Source organism: Dasypus novemcinctus, chromosome 17 (genome assembly GCF_030445035.2).
Source record: "Dasypus novemcinctus isolate mDasNov1 chromosome 17, mDasNov1.1.hap2, whole genome shotgun sequence".
In the NCBI taxonomy this organism is placed as follows: Eukaryota; Metazoa; Chordata; class Mammalia; order Cingulata; family Dasypodidae; genus Dasypus; species Dasypus novemcinctus.
Genome location: NC_080689.1, coordinates 92,119,766 through 92,124,771, shown reverse-complemented (window position 1 = coordinate 92,124,771; position 5,006 = coordinate 92,119,766).

Genomic DNA, 5,006 nt, shown 5'->3' with positions numbered 1-5,006 from the left:
TGCCTCGCTTGCCACATCTGCCACCTTGGGACCTATTGCCTCCTGTCATCTCTCCAGTAGAATTGTTCACTTCTCTTCTCTAGCTCAGCTCTGTGCCTTCCTGGAGAAGCGTTTCCTCGGTGAGGAGGTGAAACTGATCAGCAAGCTTGGCGACCACGTGACCAAGCTCCGCAGGCTTGCTGGCCCGCAGGTGGGGCGGGGCGGGGTGGGGCGGGGCGAGTTATCTCTTTGGAAGGCTCACCCTCAAGCACCGCTAGGAGTCTCTGGAGCCCAGAGGCCGTGGGGGAGGGCACTCTTCCCCCAGCCTGCGGGCGCCTGCCCGAGCCCCTCCAGCCAGGAGGCATCTTTCTAACTGCCCGCTTGTAGCCCCCTAACAAGCCCTGAGCCAAGGGTCAACAGTAAAGCTATTGGCAGCAGGTGCTGATGGTGTGTGTGTGCGTGTCTGGCGCCGGGACTATGGAAGGGTGGAACCCTCCCCCGTGGGTGGTGTGCTGTAGGCACTTCAGGCCGAGCCATTTCTGACTCCAGGGAGGGTTGAGCTACGTGGGTAGCAGGAAGCAGGCGGAGAGTTTTCCAGTGTAACAGTAAGCAGAAAGGGGTCCTGGGCAGGAGGAAGTGACTATGGAAATGAGCTCTGGAAAGCAAGCACACAAGAGGAGCTCTGAGGGCCGCTGCCCCCCTGCCCGCCCGCCCGGGCTTGCAAGAGATCAGGCCCGTCTTGAACGCTAGGGTCTTCCCCAATATCAAGCACAGACTCGGTAGCAACAACGACTGAGGATCTGAGGAGCCGGGAGCTTCAGATGGACGAGAAGTGCTGAGCTGGGCTTTTGGGTCTCAGTGGAGAGAGGAGAGGGGAAAGTAGGGTTCCGATTCTCTACACGAGAACGGAAGGAGCTTGCAGCATGTCGGGGCAAGCCGGCAAACTGCTGTGTCAGCTCTGACCCCCATGCCCTTGGTTTTTGGGAGAAGAGGAATCGGGAAGGGGCTGCTAGGTGCCGTTGGCTCCGATCCATGCCCTCTTGCTCTCCGTACACAACAGGATCTGGTTGCGGGGGCTCCTGTGTCTGGCACAAGGATGATGACCCAGCACCCAAGACTCCTCACTCAGAGCTTCCTGTTCCCTTCACGGGTGATGGTGTGCTCACAGATGCACACGTGGCCTAGGGAGCCTAGAACTAGGAGGGAAAAAGTGGTTGTCTTCATTTTTTCGCCCTGAAAATAGAGCCATCTCAGCGGAGCCCGGGAGAGAAGCGTCGAGCCAGTGCGCCGGGTCTTTCTGCCCTGATGGAAATGGCCTCCATCTGTGCTGTAGCCACGTGTGACTAAAAGGCTAGTCTGTGGAGCCTCCTTCATCACACGGCTCCTTCCCGCCCAAGAGAGCTTGAGCCATGTGTTTGTGGCTTGCAAGTCCCACGCAGGCCAAAGAGGCCTCCCTTCCTTGAGAGAACACTGGCATTCCAGACAGCAATCCAAACCTCTCCAGGGCAGCAGGAGGAAAGGAGGCACTGGGAACCCATGGGTGAGCAAGCGGGGGGAGGCTTGGAGGCTCTGAAACCGAGAGGAGGGAGGGGCCTGTGGAGAGGTCCACCAAGCCCCCATGTTGCACACACCCGGACTCCTTCGATAGAGATGGATTTTATTCTGGCCCTTTCTGGACACAGGCTTCAAGCACTCCCATTCCGCCCTGCCACCCCCCACCCCCCCCCTCCCCTGCCAAGCAGGCAGTGCACCAGCACACGTGAGGAGGGCCCTCCCCGTCAGTCACCAGAGCTTGGAGTTGGAAGAACCTCGAGGTGAACGTGGGGGCCTGCCACCCGGTGGGCTGAGCTCTGGATGGGAAGGGGATGGCAGGCGAGCCAGCGTAAGGTTCTAGGCTCAGCGGCCGGGCCTAGCACGCAAGTGGTCTCCTGCTGGACTGAGCTGCTGGGGGGAAGACAAAGACAGCCAGTTCCGTCCTGGGCAGGGGGTTTCCCCCGGAGGACACGGGAGTCGAGATGGAGTCGCCAGAGTCTGGAGTCACGGGAGGGAGTTGAGACGCAGGGAACGAGTCGAGTCTGGTCGAGGAAAGGCAGAGAGCGGTCCCGAGCATCCTCCAGCAGGAATGAGGGCCCAAGTGGTTCTGCCACTCCTGGCGTGGCCAGAGTGGGGGTGTGTGGTGATGGGGCCTGGGTGGGCCCCGGACCTCACAGAGGGGGTCGAGGCTGGGAGGAGGAATCCCCCAGCCAAGCTGAGCACCCAGGTGGGGCTGGAGCCGAGAACACCTGAGGGCCCTGTGCTGGAGCCCGAGTTCTGCGGCTCCAAAGGAGGACCTCCGCACCCAGGGATCCCAAGTCCCTGAAAATGCCCCGTCTCTGGACGGAGCGCCCCATTCGTAGAGACCGTCCAGGGAGGCCAGCGCCTGGTGGCTCCCAGGCCAGGGCTAGGGCATGGCACGCTCTGCAGGGCCTAGGATGGGCAAGCCACCGAGAGCTCTACGAGTCCAGCCTGGAAGGCAGCTGGCAGGCTTTCCCGAAACCTCTGGCACTGCAGGGCCAATGGCCCTAGGGAGGCCCGTCTGACCAGGTCGCGGGACTTTGGTTGGCCGGGAATGCCCCTCTGAAGAGGGACGTGGCGGCCTGGCCCAAGCCAGACTCTTGGCTTGGACCAGGGGAGCGATGGGATGCCGAGGTTCTCACATCAGCCCCAGATGTGGCCCAGGGGTGCCCTCCCCCACAGCCCCTCCTGCCAGGGCCCCGCCCTTCCCCCTGCCTTCCAAGGCAGCCCCCTGCCCTCCGGGAAGTGTGAGGAAGGAAGAATTCTCCTCCGACCCTGGCCCCTAGCGGTGGTAGTTGGGCTCGGACTTGCCGCCAGGGAGCCGCTTGGGCGCTCCTGTTTCTGCTTCTGTCTCTTGGACGGCTTTTCACGATACGGGCGGGCGGAGAGGAGAAAACAGCTGTCCAGGAGGCCAGAGGAGACGTTCTCTTCTAGCCCAGCCCCCACCCAGCAGACTCCTCTCACGTCAGTGACCTCTTTCATCCCCGTGGCCTGCTGGTGGCGTGTGCTGAGTCCATTTGGGAACCCTGCTACCCCGCCCCGCCTTTGTTTCCCTGGCAGCCGACACGCTCCCCGAAGTGCGTTCTGTGGCTTGGGGCAGGATGTGTAAGGGCCGCCCCGGTCCGGTCCCGGCACTATCGCTGCTGGGGGGGCGGGGAGGAGGACAACTGCGAGTGGAGAAAAAGGCCCCCGCATCACAAACGGTTTGCCACACCCCGCCCTCAGCCACTCCCCGTGGCCACCGTCTCCACGGCAACGAGGTGGGGCGGGGGCGGGGCCAGCCTGATGGGGGCGGGGGGAGGGGTGCCTTGCGGGCCAGTGCCAGGGAGACGGTGGGCGCGGTGGCCCCGGCTGGCGGGGCGCTGGCGCCTCCGTCCCGCCCCCAGGCCCTGGCCAGGCCCCCTGTGCCGATGAGCAGACCCACACAAGATTTTGGAGTCCCTCTTCTACAGAGAGGAAAGGCCAAATGGTCCTTCTCTTTCGCTTCCCATAGGCTTGAATGAGCATCTAGCCTCCCCATCTTAGGTAGGCTTTGAGCACGGCCCTCACACCTTCTAGAGAAGCCTTCAGCCCATTGGGTTTGCATTTGCCCTGAATATGGCCAGTTGATAGACTTTGCATCGTCCAACGGTTTCCCCGGGACTGGAGTCGTTGCCATGGTTACCAAGGGCAGGACCGCAGCCTCCTACCATCCCCCACCCACCAGTCTCCCGCAGCTGAGGTTATCTCTTCAGAGATAAAGAGCCTCCCACCCGGAGCCCACATCCCCCTAGGGAACTCTAAGCCTATCACACCGTCACCTTCACCTCTGCCGCAGCCCGAGCTCCAGGTCCCCCGCCCCACCTCAGGGAGTTCCCAGGGTCCTGGAACAGCCTGGGCAACTTCCCAATGAGCCTCAGCTGATCTCGCAGCGCCAAGCCCAGGTGTGCGCAGGTTCCCTCCGCACTTCTGAGGAACGCCCCCCCCCCGGCTTCCAGACAAGTCCACCCTCTCACAGACAACCCCGGAAGCCCACCTCCTTTCTGCGCCAACCCCGGCACCCCAGAATCCTCACCTCCCAGGATTCCCAATGTCCCCATCAAGGTCCCACCTCCCAGAACCTTTCGACTTCCCAGAATCGGCCTGGGGACCCCTGCATCCCGCCAAGCAAACCGAGACCGACCCTCCCCCACCCACAGCCCCATTCCCCATTTCACAACCACCTCGTGGGTTCCTTCTCCAGGCGCGTGACTGACCCACTCCCCCGCCCCCCCACCGCTCCCGGGGCATTGAGTTCAGGGTTAGGTGGGTTGCTTATGGTGGCTGAAGTGGAGGCGCTCTCGCAAGGCCTGGCGTCCAGACAGCTCCGTGCTCTCCGGGGCTGTGTCGTTGCAGGAGACTGGGGTTCGTGCCAAGGCGCTCCCAGATCCGCTTGAGGCTCCATCCCTTCTCCGCTCTTTCCCACCCGGCACTTCTGGGAAATGCCTGTGGAAAGCAGCGAACCTGTTTCTGTCTAACGTAGGCGAGCCTTCCAGAGATGAGCGGGGTAAGTCCCTGGACGCCCTGGGAGCTGCCCTGGCCCTACGGAAGTCCATGAACCCTGCAGGCCCTTTGGGATCTGCATGCCCTGGCATCTGCCCACGCAGACCCCCACGTCTGTATCCCGCTCCTCCATGGCTCCCCACACGCAGACCTTCCTGGGGATGAAGCCTCCACCCTGAGCCCTGACACCCTTGGATTGTCCAGGGAAATTCCTTGCCGTGCCTCGCTTGCCACATCTGCCACCTTGGGACCTATTGCCTCCTGTCATCTCTCCAGTAGAATTGTTCACTTCTCTTCTCTAGCTCAGCTCTGTGCCTTCCTGGAGAAGCGTTTCCTTGGTGAGGAGGTGAAACTGATCAGCAAGCTGGGCGACCACGTGACCAAGCTCCGCAGGCTTGCTGGCCCGCAGGTGGGGCGGGGCGGGGTGGGGCGGGGCGAGTTATCTCTTTGGA